The following is a 23152-nucleotide window of genomic DNA, read 5'->3' as shown; positions in this document are numbered from 1 at the left end:
AGAGTTGTTACAGAAGATACAAATTTCTTTAGAAGGGATAGCTGAAGAGTAGGATACAATGAAAATGAAATTTAAAAAGTTGGTAGCATAGAGAGAGATATGGTAAAGAAGTAAAATAAATTATTTATGGGGATTATCAAGATTACAGTATTGCAGATGAAGGAGAACCTTATAGAGCAAGGAGAAGAGTAATTGCTGAGTGATAAAAGGAAAATGATGGAGCACTTTAATAACATGCTTCATTTTAGAAAGTTTGTTGTTAAGCAAGTATTTTGATACCTACCACAAAGCACAATATCTACTAGCACAATGATTTTACAACAAAAACAGAAAGGAATACAGCCAAACTTAGGGAACCTATGACTAGAAAATAACCAGAGACACTACAGAGGTATTATTTCAGAAATTCTATAAAGATCTGTATAGATAAAAGGAATGGGTGAATCAAGAAAACACTCAAATTGAAATATTTATGAAAGACTTAAATATGTTAACTTTAGAGGAAGATGAGGCTCATGAATTAATAGTCAAGATGGGATAGGAAGAGAAAAAATGGTGATGTATAATCAATCAACAGGGAAGTCTCCAGGAACAGATGGCATTCCTATAGAAGTTTGGAAGATGGAAGGAAGAAAAAAGTGATAAAGATCTCAAAGATTTTTATAAGGAGGAACAGGGAGTACCAACAACTTGAAAGAAAGCAGTGGTGTCTGTACTACTCAAATCCAGCTTCATATATACCAGTTTTAATTCTGAAACATGAGCATGTGGCATTTATGTCTATACCAGCTAAGAGAATGGTTAAGGTTTTATTGTTGGTAAGCATGGATGCAGAGAAGGCATTCAGTAGAGGTAGTATGGATTTTATGAGTTGGGCAACGACAGCATTTGCATTGCCTGATAGAATAATGGTGTTAAGAAGATATATGAAGGGTCAAAGGCAAAATTAAAGGTTGGAGGGTTCTTTTCTGACAATTATTGTTTGAACAAAGGAACCAGGTAGGAGTGTCCTCCTTTTCTTTTATTTGGTTTATACTTAGAACCATTGGAAAGAAAATAAGAGACGCACTAATTCAAGTGTATTACTGTTATGGTACTCAAGAAAATTTAGCCTTAATTGAAGATGATATTTTGTATCTCTTATAAATCTAGAAGAAAGATATTTCAGAGTTGTGGAACATTTCCACATAGTTTATTTTTCAGGATATAAAATACATGAAGATGAAACACAGTAAACTGCATTTCCAGACACACACATTAGTTCAGCAATACCCATATTTATGGGGATATAATAAGTTGATGTATTTAGGTGTTTGGATTTAAAAAAGAGTATATTATGGCAGCTGAAGATATGTGAGAAGTGACTTAAATGATAATACAAAAATAAATGAGAGTTTGGAAGCTCTTGACTGTGAATATGATTAGTAAGGTAAAAGCAGTGAAAATGTGTCTAGCCCCTTTAATATTGTATAGAGATCAGGCATATTTTATAAACCAGGGGAGAAATTTAGGACCATAAGTAATAAAGAATTGAAGTGATGTATTTGGGAAGTAGGACGAAAATTAAGTGTGATACTTTGTATTTCCCCACAGAACAAGGTGGTTTAGGATTACCCGATCTGAATGGATACTTTAGAGCTACAAAGTAAAGACTATATAACACAAGAAGACTGTAAATCAAAGTGGAAAGAATGTATATTGAGATGGGGGGTCATGAAAATAAGGAAGGAGGAGGATTTTGGCTGTAGGCACTTAAGGAGAATAGTAACAACCATACAGAATATTATATTTACAAAGTAGCAGAAATTATTTTGAGAACTAAGCTAACATGGAATTGAGAAATGAGATTTTAACAACAGGGATGACTGCAAGTATGAGCACATAATATAGGTAAGAGGGAGGAGAAAATTAGCAAAGGAAAATAGGTGTCTGAAGCAAATAACTAAAGAAGCAAAAGTCATACAGTGAGATGAGGCCCCGCAGAAGTTGAGTCCAATGGTTGGAGACTGCCTTCCATACCAGGGATCAATAAAATGGACAGGCATAGAGAAAGAGATAAGTTAGTGTTAAATGAAAGGCAAGCTCTGGTTGAGCTTATAGTTGAGTCTATAACAGAAGCTGAAATAAAAAAAGGGATAAATAGTAATGCATATAAAATACTGCATGACAACTACAACCTTCAATCAAAAGAAGTTCAAAAAGACTGGGAAATGAGAATGAAAACGCAATATACAAAGAAATATTTGTAAGACTCCCAACTATGCAAAAAAATCTAGAAGGTTTAGGATTTTTGCATGGAAGTGTTTGCACAGATATTTTATACCCCAAGTAGACGTCAGAGAATTTTCTTCTGGTAGACAGCAACTGATGGAGGTGTGATGGGAAAGAGCGGGATTCCTGGAAACATGTTTTATGAATGTAATGAGTTGATAGATTTTAGAAATTTTCTATAGCTTATTTTGTCAAAAATGTTGAGGGAGCAAATTATTTGAAGTACAAAAATGATTCTATTGAGCTGGGATATAGAAAATGAATTGCCTAGACACAGTAAGCCCCAACTCAGTTTAATGGGTTCAGGCACCTAGGCAGCAAGACATTTCCCTGTTGTACATTTGACTGGTGACAAATGGCTGAAGTGACATTCAGCTGCAGAGAAATATGGCTGTTTGCAAATTCCCTGTGGGCAAAGAGAAGCACACACTGCCATGTTCACAGCTTTAATAGCCAAAGGTATGGTGGCAGAAGAAGTAATGAGTGTTGTGCTCATTGTAGAGTGCATACTTATATAACTACAACATGTAGAAGTGTGGTACAGCATGGAGGAAATCCTGCAGGCTACTGTAGTCACATGTATGCTCCAGTATGCGTTTTAGGTAATGTTCCCTAGATACTGTGAAGGGAGAAGTGGTCCACACACTCCAATTATAAAGGCACTGCCCATTGTGCACTGCATTTTTACTGCCACTGACATGTCCTCTGGCCAGCCTGCTGCTGATGCCTGCCATATTGCCTGCTGTCTCATGTTCCCTTGGGGACCATGAACATTGTTTTCCCCCCTCTGCATTTGGTTATTAAAGCTGTGGGCATGGCAGTGTATGCTTCTCTTTGCCCACAGGGAATTTGCAAACAGCCATATTTCTCTGCAGCTGAATGTCACTTCAGCCATGTGTCCCCAGTCAAATGTACCACAGGGAAATGTCTCGCTGCCTAGGCGCCTGAACCCCAGTTTAATGCTGTTGGCTGCTAAAAAAAGCAAGTACAAGAAAATGGAAATTAAAAACAAAACCAACTGTAACAAAATTATGGAATTTTGTAAAGGAGATAAAAGTTTTGGAGGTTGGATCTTCTAGAAAAGAGAAGGAGCGATCTAGATAGAAATAAATGGAATTTGTGAGAACAATACATACAGAATAATGTTCAGGAAGAGGAGTTCTGTTTCAAGGAATATAGGACTTGAACAATAAATGTGACATTAAACTGAATAATAATTAAGACATGAATCATATTTCTATAATGCATGAAATAGTCTTTGTAATAGGTTATATTTCCTTTTATGGCTGAATGTGTACTTGTGCCACTACGTAATACGCGATGCTAATAAAGATGTCTGAAGGAAAAAGAAAAGAGTAACATGAGATGCAAATTGTTAATACCATAAGCAATATAATCATTAGCATTTAATTACTGCCCTGCACTGCAACCATATTTTATATGAATTTCTTCTCAAATTTGAAGGTCAATGAACATAAAGTCCTGTGTATCTAAATTTAAGCAACAAGGGAAACTAAGAAGCTGACTTCAGCATTAAGTTGCCACTTACCAACAGACTACAGATGGCATATAGGAATGTGAAAAGAAAGCATGAGGTATAATAATAGTTGAGAGGATGTGATTGCAACTGAATAATGTAATTGAATTAGATGATAAGAGAAAATTATATGATGTTATATATAATATATATTAATATGGATCCCTATCAGATGATAAAAACATCATAAAGTGGAGGATATAAAACCAAAATAGGTGGGCTATGCCCCCACGCAAATCCCACCCCCCAACTATATATACTAACTCCAGGATCGCACTACAGTGGGGAAAAGGTATGCCCTATTCTGGTTTTATATCGTCCACTTTACAATTCAGGATGTTTGAATTTAGCATTGTAAGATTTCAGTATTATGGGTTTCAGTCAAGTGATTTTTCAGTATTTTGAAATTTCAGTCTTATGGTCTCAGTTAAATGAGTTTCAGTCATATGAAGTTTCTATCATCTGATAGGGATCCATTAAAATATATATATATATATATATATATATATATATATATATATATATATATATATATATAGGTTACAGAAAAAGTGGTTGAATGTTCAAGTTGCCAGATAGAAAACAAGTTGGTATAGTTTGTCGAAAATCAGCTGATCACACATACAGGATTTTTTTCTGTGCAAGATTGTGTAACAGTGGAGATCTGGGAATTTGCCCTTTTTATTTCAATCTCAGAGTTGGTATCTATAATTAGCAGGGGGAATGTAATGGGGGTATTGCTCCTTGCAAAAAAAGTTTTACTTTTTTTCGATAGGTTGGTCTTCGAGTATTTGTGCTTGATCACTTGCCCTTTGATTTATTAATTTTATGATGTATCAACATATATACAGGATCCATCATCTGGATCAAATGTGTAATGGTTGATAGCTGTTTTTCTGACCACAGACAATCAACAGAGCAATTCCCCCTCCTCCACTGCACTGTTATACTAGTGATTGCTAATCCTAACCCTGCTCCTTACCTTAGAATGCCCACTTCCATAACACTACCACTACATAAAACAGGCTCAGACACAGAAGCACATGCAAAAAAACATGCACAAAACTAGTGTTATCCTCTTACCTAACCATAACCCACCGACAAGATTTTGAGAATGTCCAATGTCAATTAGTAAGCAATAATTGTGATTTGTGTAAAAATAAAAAGATGCATACTCATTTCTGATAATAAAAACATTTATTGATGTCAATGATTTCAATGATTTGTATATAAACTTTTTATCAATGCTATTTAATTCATTCTGACAGCTTCATCCTCATCTGTTTTATGCTTCTACTCGCCCTCACATGTGTACCAATAGCCTTCTGTTTTAAAAATGGTATTATACAATGGCCATTAGTATTCAAAAGCATGCAGACTGATTAAACACCCAATCAGTATGCCCACTGCAAACCAAGCATATCCCAAAAGAAAGATGTTTCACTGTTGAACTCTTGCAGAGCAGCTGGCTTTCTACTGGGATATGATATTCTAGCAGAGTGATGAAACATTTTACATTGGACAGGACAGATATATGAGGAATATAAGGGATATTCTGTACAAGTCTGGACAGTTGATACTCGCTTATCAACAATACTCAAGCAGCACATTAGTGAACCTACTATGAAAGCATTAATAACAGCAAACAGAGAAAGCACTCCATGCGATATCAGTTATTGCCACCATTCATTCAGTATTAGCGCTACTACCATTTAGTGTCATTCATTTAATTCTGGCACTGATGAAATGCAGGTAATATGCATTTCTGTGGCTGTAAGTAGCTATAGAGTTATGGTTCACTTATTTTTAAGAGATTTTTGCTTCTCAATTTCACAGGATCAATCTTTTTTTTTTTTTTGATACCCAGATGACCTAAGAGTGCCTCTACTATTATTACTAGCAAAACGCTGCACAGACCACAAAGCAGTCAGGTGAGAACAAACTGGAGCTGTTATACTTCACACAGAGAAAATCATAAATATTTGGTGTAGACATTAAGCTACCTGGACCTTAAACATAAAACATAAATTATACTAGACAAAGTAGAAATCATACTTTAGGCAATCAACAATCTATAGCTGCTTTGCATTCAGACCACGGAAGCAAATTACAGGAGTTTGTTACCCACAGACATAACGTAAAGCAGTAAGTGCAACATACTTTTGCACAAAAATGACAAAAATCCATTAAAAAACAGGCTACATATGTATCTGTTTTATACTTTTTCTACCCATAACAAAAATAAGAAAACAGCACTGAGAACTATTTTCTCCACAATAAAAGTGAAAAAACACAAAACTAAGCATACAAAAATGTGAAAAAATATTCATTGTGGCAAAAAAACCCAGAACATACACAGAACTATATAATAAGAATTACCCATGGCTGGGTATGGATAATGTTTGGTTTATCCGCGGTGGTGGTGCTGTGGTAGCGTTGTCGCCTCACAGTAAGACGCTGACCGGTTTGACTCTCAGCTAGAGCATCTTCTGCGTGGAGACATGCGTGAATGGGCGTACCTTAGTTGAAGGTTGTGCATTAGGGCTGGCAACTCAGCACGTAAAAATCAACTGCCAATCATTAGCGGATCAGAGTTCCGCTGTGGCAACCACTAACCGGGAAAAGCCGAAAGACACAACAACAACTGACTGTTGGTTTTATTTGGTCACTCTTCTTTCACACTTGCAATCAAACTATGCCAAACTTGGGTAAATCAAGCATTACCCACACCCAGCCATTGGTCACTGCTAAATTATTTAATGATTAGGTCTTAGAACACTGATCTTCATTCTGCTTCTGAATGCTGTTAATAGGCCTAGCAAAATTTTTAAACTGCCATGAATCCATAAGGGGCAGCCATTTGGCTCCAAAGACCAAGGACGATGATATCTGTCTTAAGGCATTTTAATATGTACTTCTAAGATCTTTACTTAAAAACATTTCAGTACAATCTCTGTAACAGTAGAAAATGTAAATAGAAATGTGGTAAAAAATAAAAAAAGGAAAAACTGAATATACAGTTAATAACCAATGTATAAACCATATGGGGGTGCAGGGAGTTGCTCCCTGCAAAATCTGGTAGTCTATAGATGTAAAAGTACTTAAATCAAAAATGGTTTGATTTCAGCATTTTGACCAAATTGGTGTTGATAAAGATGGTTTTGCAGATTGTAAATTTTTAGAATTCGACTGATACCATTTATTTAATTTGTTAGCAGTTCCGGACAATGAATCATTTCTTAGGTATTATAGTTCTCTCTCTGACTGTTATAAACATTAAAATATATGATTGTACTTATGCAAAAAATATCAAGTCCATTCACATGTGCAGTTTTCACTAAGCACCTCCTTTACCCATCATATCGCCTAGAATGCCACCTTCATGTGATAGACTTCCAGCAGTCCTTAGCTTATATGGTCATGCAAATGAATGTAGTGACTCAACCATGGTAAGTAATAGCCAACAGTTAGTTCTCTCTTCATCTGTCCTTGCAATACAGTGCTATGATAAGACCAATATCAGGAAAAATCCTCAAAATGTTCTCCCTTTATAAGCCCACAGGATCTATAGTAGTGATTGGCCCAAGATAAGGAGCAAATTTCTGACAATTCTTTCCTTGTATTTCCATGTAATCCACTGCAAGTGGTACAACCAAGGTAAGGAACATACTTCAAACAATTCTGCCCATACTTGTCCTTCTAACATAGAATGGTGTTTTTTTAATACATTTATTGAATTATCACTTGTGACACAGGCACATTTACATTTATATAAAAATAATCAAACAGTATTAAAAAGTTAAAATTAACAAACATTATGCTTCACATATATTGCTATATATCATACAACCTAAGCAATATTACATAAATTATTCAAGTCCTGACCCCTTTTTTAAACAAGAAACATCTTTATTAGACCATCACTTATGACATAAGCAATCATACATTTATATAAATGAAAACAAACTACACAGACACAATCCTAGTTGCAAGCAACCATAATGACACACTCCCAGTTGCAAACATTATACATCACTTGTAATATACCCAATCATTTTCAGTCAAACATTACATAGCTCATTTAAGTCCTGTCTTCTTTTAAACCTCATTCCTCCCCTGTATGCATTGTTCCCACAATTCCCATTTTTTCCTATGTTGTTTGCTCCTACCTTTTTCTAAAGATCTCAGTTCCAGTTATTTATCTCTGTTACTATATTCAGTACTTCTAGCATAATGTAGAATGATGTTAAACCCCAACATAACAATTAAACCTCCTCCAAGTGTGTTTTTAAATGGCCATGTAATATAATATATTGACAGCACTAAGGTAAGGAATTAACATTAGGCAGGCCTAGTCTTAGATGCTGATGTACTCCGTTGTAGTGAAGGACTATATAAAATAAACCTTAGACATTTCTGCCGTTATATGCCCATGTAATCCACTATAGTGTTGGAGCCAAGAAATCCAGTCAAAATGAGTCTACATGAATAAGCAACGTACTGCATGTTCTCCCTGTGTTCACTTGTGTTTTCTCCGGGTACCTCGGTTTCCTCCCACATTCCAAAGACATGCATCTGGAGCATTTCTCCCTGGGCCTCCACTGAAAACAGGCTCTGTGGAACCTAGACGGACTTTCCCGCTCAACAAATGTTAAATAAATAGTGTTAAATAAATAAATAAATAAATCTTGCGAAGTAGGTAGCAAAGAAGCTAAGAGCTGCAGGGGTTACATCAGGGGTGATAAATAAACAGTTGCACCCAGTGTCAATGTGTACTCTGATGATACATATAGTACAAATTATTTGTATCTAATAAAGCATTGCACATATGCAACTGAGCCATTAAATGGAAAGCATACTTTATCTGTATCCATCAAAGTAGTATACATTTTTAGTTGTTAATCTCAATACACTGAAAGCATTGCATTTATTTCACAAATCTATACACAAAGCTAGAGTAAACCATTAATATGCTTTATCATGTGTTTCTTCAGCAATCTGCTATTTAGATTCTTCTCTCATGATCCACAGACAATAGTTTGAGGAATACATTATCTATTATAACTAATTAAAAACTTAGTTCCTCAAAAACCCACCTACTAAAATCATAAAAAGAATCCCTTGTAAGCTCCCCATACCGTCCAGTCTTATATATACTAACTTCATGGTCCCTTTTAAAGTGAACAGCTGTCTTGTACAGAGATCCCACAGCTTAACACTACTCTTATTTAAAACAAAACCTAATTTCAACTAAACATCTTCCATAAACACACACAACAGTCTCACACAAATAGCATCCTCTCTGAAACTAAGAATGTACACTCTGATAAACCTAAGACATCACTTGAAAAAAGTGTTCCATGAAGGTTTTTTTTTTCAGCTGATCCTATGCAAAAAAATAACTTGAAAAATATTCAGAAAGAAATTAAAAAACGATATCCAAAGACCATAAAACAACAAAAATAGTCTTCTCCACTGGTACTAGGAAAACACGGAAACAAGCAACTAGCGCTTTCATTCACTTTTATTTTCTGTGAACTTCTTCAGAAACATTGAACTCCACCCTCTCACACAATTTATAACAAAAATACTTATCACGTCAAATGATGTCATTAATCACTTAACTCACATTCTGATACAAACTCATTATGTACTTAGAAATGTATAAAAAAATATATAAAAATACACATATAAAATATTTGAATTTCTTTAACATTTAAATAGTACATTAAATTTAAAAAAGTAATAGAAAATAAAAAATAATCACATACACAAACATATTTGTATGTGTATGTGAAACCAACCATTATTTCACCAACAGAAAACACTTTATATTAATGGTTTCATTCAGACCAGGCTTGTTATCTGCCCCAAAATGAAGTTGCCATAAAGACTCTTTACATTCTAAAAGTGTTTTACAATCTCCCACATAGGCTGTTTGCTTAACACTGTCTAAAACAGAAAAAACATTTTTTTTAAAATCAGAACATACTAGGGAATGCCTTGCTAGTGCATTAGTTTGTTCTTTTTTCCTTATGGGTAAAAGATGTTCACTAATCCTTTTCTTTAAACTTCTCGTGGTCATTGAAATATAGTAACCAGGACATGAAAGGCACTGGGCAACATAAACAACCATTTCACTATTACAAGTGTAATAACTTTTACACCAGTCAATAGGTTGAAAATGAGGTTTTGGCTTTAAGAAAGGGTAAAGCTTGTCCTATTTTGTCAAGTACAAATATAGGAAATGGTGAACAAGTAATAAATAATAACAGGAAAGATTTTTCCTGTGCATTTACTTTACCCATTACTAATGAAATGGGGTGTATTAAGGACATCATAGTGGATAACTGGAAAGTATTATTAGGTAACCAGTATTTTGTGAAAATAGGCATGCGTCCAAATTTTACATTCAAAAGAACTTGTAACATCAAAAGTTTATTGGAGTGCGGAGCTAATGTGAAAAAAGACAACAAAGATAGCCTCATTATAACTAAAGGGACTTATGCTTTGAATAATTGTAGGCAATGTAGGTACATTAGCAACTGTTCATCGGTGTATTTCAACCACACGATAAGAACTTACTGGTGTAAAAGTTATTACACTTGTAATAGTGAAATGGTTGTTTATGTTGCCCAGTGTCTTTCATGTCCTGGTTACTATAGCAATAACACACGCCTGGGTGTGGGTAAAGCTGGGTTTACCCACGGTTGGCGTGGTTTGGTCCCGAGTGACCCGGCCAAACAAAGCCAACCGTGGGTAAATACAGCATTACCCACACCCAGAAGTGGGTTATTGCTATTATACCATGACATTATTTAAGAAAAGAAACTATTACTTTTCTTAAATAATGGCATAGTATAATGCCTGTTTACTGCCCTTCCGCAGATGTTTGGCATCCGCGTCAGCAGTACATCAGAGCTGTGGGCAAAAGCAACGGAGAAAGCAAGATCTCTGTTGCTTTTTTTTTTACTGTTTTCGCTATGTTAAATGGGTTTAACATAGCGAGACAGTTTTAAAATAAGCAACGGAGATCTCCGTTGCTTATTTTAAGCTGTCTCGCTATGTTAAACCCGTTTAATATAGCAAGACAGTGTTTTAAAAGTAGAGTTATACTAATGGAAAAAAGTCCGGGCGACCGGACCTTTTTCCATTAGTATAACTTGATTTAAAATGTGCACACTGGGCAATCAGCGTGCACGTTTTGGGGGGGTCATGGTATAATATATTGGAATGACCACGAGAAGTTTAAAGAAAAGAGGATGAAATAATGGTTGGTTTCACATACACATACAAATATGTTTGTGTATGTGATTATTTATTTTCTATTACTTTTTAAATTTAATGTACTATTTAAATGTTAAATATGTTCATATATTTTTATATGTGTATTATATATATATATATATATATATATATATATATATATATATATATATATATATATATTTCTAAGTACATAATGAGTTTGTATCAGAATGTGAGTTAAGTGATTAATGACATCATTTGACATGTGATAAGTATTTTTGTTATAAATTGTGTGAGAGGGTGGAGTTCAATGTTTCTGAAGAAGTTCACAGAAAATAAAAGTGAATGAAAGCGCTAGTTGCTTGTGTCCGTGTTTTCCTAGTACCAGTGGAGAAGACTATTTTTGTAACTTGTAAAATTTGTTTGAACAAATTAATTACTCATCAATCAAGAGTAAGGTAAATTAAAATTTGCTGATTTTTTAATTGTAAACCATACCAGTAGAGGAAGGGCTGATGTTGCATACTAAATTTGAAGATTAACAGGTTATGCATTTTGAGAATTAAATTTGATGGAACTATTCTTTCAAAGCTTTTTTTAGAATAAAAACAGCTATCACTTTTTGTGAAATAAGCTAAAATCCAAGATAGTGATTTTGGTATCTGAATAAATATATACTGGATATAAAAATGCACATTGTAGTCTATTCTATATTTAATTATATGAGCTGTCAAAGTTCTAATGTTTAGTGTAACATAGCTTTGTAAATCTGTAGATAAAATGTTTTGCAAATCTGTACAAAAAGCTAGAGTTCAATATGAATGTTCTTTATTACACGTTTCTTCAGCTCTGTTAATAAAGGTTGTTTATTTCACAAATCTATGGTCTTCAAAGGGCCAAGCTGCATTTTCTCATTGCTAAGCAATTTCCCATGCCTTAACATCTGGATTTCTGGCTAACACTGTATTTGGCAGCTCTTGTTATTAGAAACATGCAAGCCAAGTTCTTAAATATGCTAAAACAGCAATGTATAACTAAAACATATTATCAAACCAGTGGAAACTATTAGAAAGCTTTTATCTAGTCAGGCATGTAATTTCACAGCTTCACAACATAATATGACTCATGTGTTTCATTAATAAAGAAATGTATTTGAGCCAAATAAGATTGTAGCATTTTGTAAGCTGTATCATTTTTTTTTTGCTAATCTTTCTACCTTGTTAGTAGCAGAATTAATTTTCACCTGTAAAACATGCTCCCTTTATTTTTTTTAAATATTGCTTTTATTTTCATTTATACAATTCACATTCCCAGTATAGACCGCATGCTAAATATACATTTCTCCTTTGCTGTTAGCTGTTGAGTTTTCTATCAAACTTAATTATTTTTATTTGTTCAGTTTTAAATAGTTGCCTCAAGCCAGAACCAAGGATTCTAAACAACTTTATATAAGCAACAGTAGTTTCATTCTCTAATAGACATTGCTACATAGGCCGGGTGTTCCTCTCTTACACTGACCCATATTAATCTACTTCCCCTTATGTACTCTCACAGTGTTTTGACAGTTTCTTTCCTGCCTTTTCCCCCTTTTCTTCTCTTACTGACTTGTACAGTCTACTAATTAATTTTTCCTTGTTTGCTTAATCTGTTCTTGCTTTTGTTAATATTGTGGTCTTTTTTCTCTTTGTCTTGCCCTTTCCCTTTCTAGTTCTCAGAGACCCACAATAAGCCTCTAAACTGCAACCACTTATGCTTTCTACACAATATCTTCATTGAATTTCTTCCCATTCTAGTATTTTGTTTCCGTAATACAGTTATTCCCAGTAAATTACTTTCTGCTCCCGTGCTGTCCAATTTCTCAAGAAAGTTTTATCTCCCTGTAACTATGCTCCCCACAATTCCTTTCACGGTTTGCCCTGTCAGTTTAACAAGAGGTTCTGGTTTGCTTACCCCTTTCCCTGTTTGTCTCAGGTTTGTCCAGATGTTATGTAGTCTACCTATCTGTCCTAGGTTTCCACCCATTAATATTATCTCTTTTCAGCTGGAGATATATGTGTGATTTTGCAAAAGATAAATGATTCTTCATCTGTGTATCCATATAGTAGTCCTCTAGACCTGAGGCAATTAGTCCACCATGCTCCCCAGAACCAACCATTTGATCCTACCCTACCCTTGGCACATGACCTTTCCACGGGAATTTAGAGATATCTCTTCTAAAAGAGTTGTGTTATTCTTGAGTGGGCCTATAGGTAAATGCCTGACCTATATATAATAATAGAGGTACTATAAACATATTTATTGCATGCATTCTCTGATCCAGTTCCACTTTTACTATCTCCCATTTTTAAGTAATTTTTTCACTGTTTCTCTCATCTCTCTATCTCTTTTGGGGAGTTTCTAGACTCCTTTGTTATCCACACCCCAACTACTTAATTTGACAATGTCCCCACAGTGTGGAGTGTTCCTGAACCAAGTCATGACTGGGGATATTGTTAATGCAAATTAGTTTGGTCTTTTCTTTATTTATCTTGCACCGTTTTTCTCCCTTTAAACTTACTTAATACTTTAAATAGCCTCTCAATATCATTCTGTCAAAAATAAGAGTACATTGTCTGCAAACATAGATTACTTGCATTCTTTATTATTGACTTTCTATTCACTAACTTTTGAGTTTCTTACCTTATTTGCTAGTGCCTCCAGATATACTGTAAACAGGAGAAGGGAGAGTGGACACCCCTGTCTGGTTCCCCTTCTGATTTGGAATTTTTGTGTGACATTACCATTTATTTTAATTCCTGCTCTTGCCTCCTTATATACACCCTGGATCAGCTGAATAAATTGTAAAGGGAAGCCCATCTCCCTTTACAGTTTCCTGAAGATATTTACAATGGACCCTATCAAATGCTTTCTAAGTGTCTAACCCCAATCAGCACCAATAGCTTTTCTAGATGTTCAGCTCCTTAGTGAATTAAATTTACTGCCATGATATTGTCAAGAGTTTGTCTCCCTTTAACAAAAGCACTTTGGTCCCAGTGTATTATTCTGAGTAGTATATTTGCAACTCCTTTAGCTAAAATAGCTGCAAATGCCTTGTAGTCATTGTTTAGTAATGATATTGGCCTATAAGAACATGGACTGCTATTTTTTACCTCACTTAAGTAGTACTGAAATTACTATATCTCCATGAATCTGGCATTTCCTTCATTACAAGTATTTTATTAAATATATTGAGCCAAATCTGCATTATATCTTCATTATCCTCTCTCCATGTCTTAATCAGGAGGCCATTCCAACCTGGGGTTTCCCTGATGCCTGTGTATTTATTTGTTCCTCTATTTCTCACGTGGATATAGGCTGGAGTAAATATTCCCTCCCTTCTACTGTGAGTTTTGTTAGATTAATCCCAGTGATGAAGTTGTCATATAATTCTGACCAGTTATCTCCTTTTTGCTGATTTGAGTATATTTTCTAATAAAATTGTTTAAATACCTCACCAGTCTGTCTGAGTCTCTTGCTGACATCCCTGTTTTTGGATTTTTTTATTTTTGTTATGCTTCTTTTCACTTTTTGATATCATAATTTATTGGCTAGTGTATGCTGTACTTTAGGAATATGGGCAAAGTACCTCATGCTTTCTGTGAGCAAAATGGCTCTGTCATAAGCCACAAACATTTTCTAGTTTATTACATAGCCACACTGACATCTGTATATCTGTACATTTACATATATACACATGATACAGCACTTTGTGTAGGGTAACTCTTTTCCTGAGCTGCAAATGACAGTACACTTGTGATTTAGATACAATTCTGTGCTAGTTTCTACTCACTTTTCTCTATATACTAGCTGTCTACACTTAATAATCCATAAGGATCACACTATTTTCAGTTTAAAATAAAAATATTGCAATGCAAAGAAGTATACGTATAAAAATAACTTTAATCTGCTCAGGTACCATTTAGAACGTGAAAAAACTTTATCTTGGAAAATCAATTTTTCTTACAGATTGATATAAACTATTATTTTATCAGTATTCTTAGTTAAAGTACAATGCACAATGCAGCAGAAGAATATATCTACATTCATCAAATAATCTAGTTCTACTGCAATGAAATGGAAAAGCTAATTTATTTATGCCATTACTTATTAACTTTTAAGATATTACCACACTTATCTTATTAAATCAAAGGTAACGGTATAACTATATTTACAAAAAAATGATGAACATCATAAATAGCATTAGTTAGCTCTTGAAAGGGCAAGGAAGAGTTGATTGGATTTTCTGATATCTTTGTCCTGTGCAAATAAAATGTTAATTGACAGTGAACATCTATCAAATGCAAAATATATTCCCCATTGTTAGAGAATTTCCAGAAAAATTCTAGTAGATTGATAGTTTGGTTAAGATTTGCTTCTGAGGTTTTTGGAAGAAAATACGGATTTATTCTCAAAGATACTCTGTCCTTATGAAAAACCAAATAAGGAGGTTTACATGATAAGGCTTACAACTCTGAAATCCTCCTTGTAAGAGCTAAACTCTTTGTAAGATGTAAGAGCCACAAATAAAAAGAGTTTTCCAGGAAGTCATTTTTAAATCCACAGTAGCATCATGCTCAAAATGAACTTGTGTCAATGCCTGAAGCATAATAACAATGTACCACAGTGAAACTGGATCCCAGAGTGGGGGCCTTAAAAGAAAAGGTCCCTTCAAAAACCCTTGAAGATCTTTATAGAAGCGACAGAAGTCTGAGTCTGTCCAATGTGAAAATGTCTGTTAACTACATCTTGATAGTTAAGAAACTGGATCCTTTGTGAAACTGTTCTACCAGAAAATCTAAAATCAAAGGGAGAAGAGTGAAGAATTTGTCTAAACCCTTTGAAGAGGCCCATATGGTAAATCATTTCCATTTACTTAGATAATTTTTTCTATATTTGGCTTCTGTGATGAGGACAAAATCTGGTTAACTGGGTCTATCAGCCTGGTATCCCTGGCCATGCAGTTAATTTCAGAGTTTCCAGGTCCCAGTAGGCTGCCCAGATGGGTGAGAGAGAAGGTCTGGATGAGAGTCCAATCCCCAAGGCAGATGCATTAGATAAGGCTAGAGAAAGGGATATCAAACCTGCTGGGACCAAAAGGGAGCAATGAGGATTACTTTGGCCTTGCATCTTCTGGCTTTCTGAAGAAACTGTTATCAGAGTAAAGGAGGGAAAAGCATAAAGAAGGCACGGGGGCAATTGTTGACCACAGTATCCCACAGTGTCTGTCCCTGTGGGGGAATCAGAGTAAAGAAGCTGCTGCATTTGCTGCTTTAGATATGAAGCAAAAAGGTCACAGAAAGGCTAGCTCCTGTGACTGAAGATCTGTGTTGCCACAGTTTGACTTGAGAGACCACTTGTGAGGCAGAAGAGCAGATCTGCTCAATTTGCTCACCAGAACATTGGAAGTTCCCTGGATGTGCATTGCCACCAGAAAGAAACATTAAGACATTGCCCACTGCCACATTCTAATGGCTTCCCAAAGTATTAGGTGTGAACGGGTTCCTCATTGGTTGTTGATGTACTAGTCTACCACCATGTTGTCTGTCTGGATCAAAATTCCACTCTCGAGGAGGGAGTCCTGAAAAGTCTGCAATGCAAGGAGGACTGCTTTTATCTCCAAGCCATTGATGTGAAGACTGGCCTCTGTCATCAAACAAGAACCTTGAACAGTCTTCCCTTCAAAATGCCCCCCCCCCAACCTAGAAGGGAAGCATCCATGGTTACTCTGGCTACAGGTAGTGTTGGGGAGAACGGTTGATCCCATGAGACTATGGGAGAGGTCAACCACCAACTGATGTGTTTTCTGCAAATCAATGTAAGACATATCAGGGCATGGAGAGGATAAGACAAAACTGATCCCTGGACTGAAAGTGTCCATTGCAGGAACTAATGTGACTGAGGCTGCTATCACGACCAGAAGTCACAGATTAAGTGTCACTGGGGATTGGGATGAAGGAGAACCTCCAAAGCAGCATGATTCAGGGCTAAGATCCTGGACTGTAGGAGCCTGGCTACTGGAGTATTTGTGTCCAGGTGGATCTAATAATCTCTGTCAACTGCAAATGGTATCAGCTGGCTCTTGGTGAGACTGATAGTGATTCCCAACTGTGGGGCTAGACAAAGCAAGGAGTTCCTGCAATGAACAAGTAGATTCTTGGCTGGTGTGTTAGGGCCCTAATCTTCCAAATACAGGAACACCTGTAAACTCTGCAGCCTGAGAGACGCTGGTATCTCTGCCATGCATGTGGTGGACACCCTGGGGGCTGTAGTGAGACTGAAGGGCAGTACTCTGAATTGAAAATGATGGGCTACTAGCAGGAAATGGAGAAATCTCTTGGGACTGCTTTTCCATCCTGATAGGACAGTATGCATCCTGCATCTCTATGGAGCACATCCACTCATCCTTCTCCAGAAAAGGTCGAATGGACTGAACCATGATCATCCAGAATTTTTTTCACTTGTGGCATAGGTAAACTTAGATTTATATAAAAGTAATTAAACCACATTTTCAAGTTCACATTTAAAAATATTATACATCACATACATTGTTATATAACCTATAATCTAAGCAACATTACATAAATTATTCAATTCCTCCCTTCTCTTAAAACCTCATTCTTCCTCCAAAATATTTTTCTGGATGCACTGTTCCCACAATTTCCATTTTATCTGTACAATTTACTCCTATCCCTTTTTAAAGATCTCACCTCCTGTTCTTTTATCTCTGTTACAATATTCACTACTTCAGGTCGTGACCAACCAGAATTTTGTGTGTCTCACAAACAGATTGAGGTGGTTTAGGTCCAAGATGGGCTTTAGGTCCCCTGTTTTCTTTGGAACTAAAAAGAATCTTGAATAGATTCTGGATCTTGGCTGGTCTGGGTGACCTACAGGATAACTCTCTTATCTAGCAGCTTTCTTAGCTCTGCTACTGCTAATGTCATTCTTCTTTTTCTGAGGAAGGAAAACAAAAGGAATAATATAACCTCTGTTGATAATCTTCTGCACCCATGAATCTTGGGTGATGGTCTGTCAAACTTGCCCCCAACTGCCTCCATACTGTGGCAGTTGGGCAATCATTCAGCAATCTCTGATAGGGTTTCTCCATGAAAGAAACACAAAACCCTTGATTCTGCTGTTCAGCTCTGCCTCTAGGGAACATCCACTAAAGTTATTCATCTGTCTGCCCTGGAGAGGTCTGTCCAAGGGAGTGCTTGGCCAAAACCCTGGGATTTTTCAAAACCAAAGGTTTTTTCCTTCATTCTGGCTTAAGGAAAAGGTTCTCTGAGAGGTGGAAAAGCACATTCTGACTGCAGACAGGGTTTTGTCATCCTGCTCTCACCTGGTAAGTGTTTTCTTTATAGTAGGTCTGAAGAGAGTCGAACTGTCAAAAGGTACATCAATGAAGGATGTCTTGAAGCCTACTGCAAACTCACACAGGTACATTCAATTATGTTGATATATATCTACACCAGTGCCTGCTGCCCTGGCTGTACATTCAGCTGCATTGGAGAGATGTATGGATACATCTGACATTGACTGAACAGTAGACAACTGGGACTCCACTGACTTCTGGATGTCTGTTGGTAGGTTACCCAAGAGAGACTTTGCCAGCTCTTTTGTAAAGTATCTCGGGAAATGAGTCATGTATACTAGGTAATTCAGCACTTGAAGTGGAAAGGTCACTAAAGCATATATCTGTTTCCCAAATCTGTCCAAAGCCCTTGATTCACTATTAAGAGATGAACAGAAGTGCACTCTTTGGAGAGCTTCTTCCTAGTGGCTGCTGCAAAAAACATAGCATCTACTGTTGGACCCTTGCTCCAGTGGCTCTGGTCCTAGGAGCTACCTGGGTCTTATCAGATTTATGTGAAACTGGCTCAACCACATCAGGTGCCTTCCATGCCAGCTAAGAAACTAGGTCTATCAGTTCATCAGTGAGAAGAAATACCTAAGAGGTAGAAGGGCCGGCCCAGAAAGGATCGAGAAACACCAACTCCACTGAACAGGGAACTTCAGAAGATCAACCCCCTCTTTGTTTCAGCAATTTTAGAATGTTTCCAAAGGAGGCATCTTCTAGAGGGAATCTAGTGGAACCCACTCCCTCATTGAAGTCTGTGTCTTCAGTGACTGACTCCAGTGAGGAGACCAAATGTTTCCTCTTACAAGTTAATTTCCTCTCACCCCCCCTTGTGGGCTTCCAGAGATGGTTCGGAATCAGACAGGAAGCTCAGTTAGTGAGAACCTTCAAGGCAAAAGGGTGCTGACAGGTCCCTATTGATCAGGATGTATGGAAATAGAAACAGGATCCATGGGTGGTTGGGATGGAGCCAAGTGCAGCAGAGACCCCTCTTCTTTCAACTTGGAGAAAACTCTCTTGAACACCTCAAAGGCTAAGGATGAAATTGGCAACAAGGAAACAGCTGCTTGGTCTGATGGGGAAGGAATGGAGCATCCCCACTATTGACTCATCCCAGATCCTAGGCCAACAATTGCACGGAACTGACAAATGCCGAGACTCTGAGGGAAAGAGATGGATCCAAAACTTCAGAGTAGACCCCAACTCCCTAGCCTCAGTGACAATGCTTTAGCTCTAAGATTAGTTCCAGTCCAAAACAGTCAGAGCCATGAGAGTGCGGGAAACTGCTTGAGTCAAGAAGCAAAGGTTGTCATCTCCAGTGGAGGTGCTCTAGCAAAAATACTCAGATCTGTGGGCTTCAGATTCAACAACCAGACTGGAATGGGAAAAATCACTGGCAGAGTGGAAGGAAACATGCCTGGCACCCTGAAAATGTTCAGCACCAGGATGACACCTAGTTAGATCTGTGCCCGAAGAAACTCCATCATCCTTTCAATGTCAGCTTTCAAAAGTCTTTTCAATGGATAGAAGGACCTGAAAGATGAAGTCACCAAAGGTGGCTGAGAAGAATGCTTCTCTAGTAAAAACAGAGAATGTAGTCTCAGGCTCACTAGTTCTGGTGAAAATCATAGCGGAGGTGAAGGGGATCAAATCAAATGAGGCTCCAGATCCAAGAGGCTCAGTGTCTTTGGAGCTAGACTAGACATATCCATTGGATCCAGCAACAATTTCCTAGATTTGTCTGACTTCCTTTCTTGTTCCTTTTCCCTAGATTTTTTTTTCTCTCTCTGTCTTTCTCCTTCTGACCTCTTGCCTTGTCCATCTTCTTGGCCATGGGAGAAGACATTCCTGAGGCAGACAGAGCGGAACTTCCTGCTTAGGCAGGAAGCAGACCCTTTAGTATGAGGTTATCCCTACTACCTGTTAATCTCGAGCCACACAGGAAGCACATGCTTTATAATCTATATTGAGATGAGCCACACCCAAACAATATACTCACTGTGAGTGGTATCTTTTGGCTGCAGGCAGAACACTTCTTTAATGCAGAAGCCTTGTCTGACATACTGGAAAAGATAAACTATAAATAAAGCCAAAGTAAAATAACAAACCCAGACACAGTAAGCACCAAATAACACAAATGGAGAGGTATAAGCACTATTGGTACCAAGACAATATGGAAAACCCTAACCTTAATAACAGGAATTCATAAACAACAGCTATAACCACAATATACTAGTACCCAATGAGGTAGAAAGAACTACAGAACTCGTTTTTTGATAAAGGGGTGGCCAGAAAGACAAAAAGGACTAGGAAAAAAAAACAAGAATCCCCCCCAAAACTACAGAAGTGTTAGCCAAAAAAAGCACTTATCATTCAATGAATGTCAGAGCCCTCCAATCGCACATCTTGCTTCGCTAAGCGGCAAACAAGATCTGAAGTAATTAGGGGAATGGAAGGAATTGTGGGAAGGGGAGGAGTTAGAGCCTTGAATCCAAGTTCTTGCAAAGGGTTGAGGTCAGATCCAATCTGAGCCAATCATTCAGGTGTTGAATCGGACAAAAAAACACAACTTCAGATCCTTAACACCCTGTGCAAATCCCAAACAAGCCCTCTATTTGCTAAAACTGCAATAAGCAGCTTGTTACAGTTCTTACCACAAGCTCACCTCATATTAAGCATTTCAGCTGAGACATAACTGCAGTATCAGCTTTCATTTTCAATGCCACTCCTACACCATCAGCACCTGCTAATCATGGCCCCTAACAGTTTGCACCTGCTGCAACCACCCCCTTCACTCCAGTGTAGTAATCTTTCTACTCTGATTCTTATAAGAGTTCTGTGGATTTTTCTGTATGCATGCACATAACTTTTGGTTCATTAGAGAAATCTGAGGTGAAACACATGAAAACTAAAATGAATACTGCAATAAGTAAATGACATTATCTTGTTTTATAAAATGGTCACCCAACATAAGGATTGCTCATTGGGCAAAGAATATCATATCATTTTGCATTAATCCCTATTATACCATGCTGGGAGTTCTACTATTCAAAAAGGAATTCAGAATAAACTAGTGAGCTAGGAGGTTAATAGTGCATAGTCCTGGGTCAGTCAAGCACAAAAGCCATGTAGCTCCCAGGTGTCGCTGAAAACTCTGACAACTTGCAAACCATGCCATAAAGGTGAACCAAGCAAGGATGCCTGTTTCACTGCTTGTGTTAAATCTTTATTTGAAACCCTTTGCAGAGATCCCCTTGAATTCAGACAGAAGGGGATTCTATTGGGCTATAAAGGAGGTGAATCTTTGCTTACTGGCAGACAGACTCCTGGTCTATTTGAGCCATCCAAAAAGGGATCTCTCAAACCTATTTATTTATCTTTTATTTAAAGATTTTGGAAAATCACTGGCTATTAAGTAAATATATACAAATTCTAGAGAATTACAGTACATGTTTACACTTCACTAGGTCTGAAAGAAAGAGCTCCTTCATTGTGTGATTATATGTTTATCAAATATTTTAGTGTCCAGATAACTTACTCTTGAACCGAATCGACAAATGTCTCCTATTTATTTTTATTTATTATATATACATATTTGATGACTGGGGTAATCACTGATTCTACTGAACCATTTTCAGGCTCATCCTGGGGATATATGAAATTTCCAGTCAAATATAAAACGACTAATAGTAGTCACAGTATAATAATATCATTGCCAGACTGAAAATATATTGTTAAACAATTACATTTACACATACAGCAGTCATTGTATATCTGTAACATTGTCAGAAAATATGCACATTTTTAAATACTAAATATAGAACTTAGGCCAAGAAGGGGTTCTTGATTTATACTATGCACATACCAACTGACAAAAGAAATAAAAAAAAAAACGATTGACTAAACTTCCATTAAAAAGAGTTTCTTCATCTGATTTGGAATGTAAGGTTGTTGTTGTTGTGTCTTTCAGCTTTTCCCAGTTAGGGGTCGCCGCAGCGGAACTCCGGTCCGCTAATGATTGGCAGTAGATTTTACGTGCACAGTTGCCAGCCCTGACGCACAACCTTCAACAAAAGTACGCCCATTCATGCATGTCTCCATACAGAAGACGCTCTAGCTGAGAATCAAACAGGACAACATCTTACTGTGAGGCGACAATGCTACCGCAGCACCACCACTGCAGTATATGATTTGGAATGTAAGGTAACTAATAAATAAAGCACTGTTTTCATTGACATAATATTATCATAGTAAAATGAGCTTACCATTTTAAACAATGTTTATTTTTACACATTTAGTTATGTCACAGTGTCGTTTTACAAAATATTTCTATTAACCATATAGTAGAGAAAATGTACATTTCATGATAACATTGCTAGAAAAAGCTTTCACTCCAAAATACTACATAGTACATTGCTGAAGTGGGTCATTTTCTTTAGTACCATGTAGTAATTTCCATTCTTAAAACATTTACATTTAATGCATTACACTATTGCTTGAAAATAGGTACAATTTAACAAATCAATTCAAGTAAATCTTATGTGACTAGTGTTTTTTTCTGCCAAAAGCAACTTTAGTATGCAATAGGTAATTTATAAGAAGCTTTGTGATTGTTTTTATACTCTCTAGGTTTTTTTTCAGTTTATACATCTGTATAAACTGTCAAAGTAGCAGACTCCAAATTGTCAAATTAGCGG

Source organism: Protopterus annectens, chromosome 7.part0 (genome assembly GCF_019279795.1).
Source record: "Protopterus annectens isolate FY-2018-M chromosome 7.part0, PAN1.0, whole genome shotgun sequence".
Lineage (NCBI taxonomy): Eukaryota > Metazoa > Chordata > Ceratodontiformes > Protopteridae > Protopterus > Protopterus annectens.
This window is presented reverse-complemented; position numbering follows the sequence as displayed.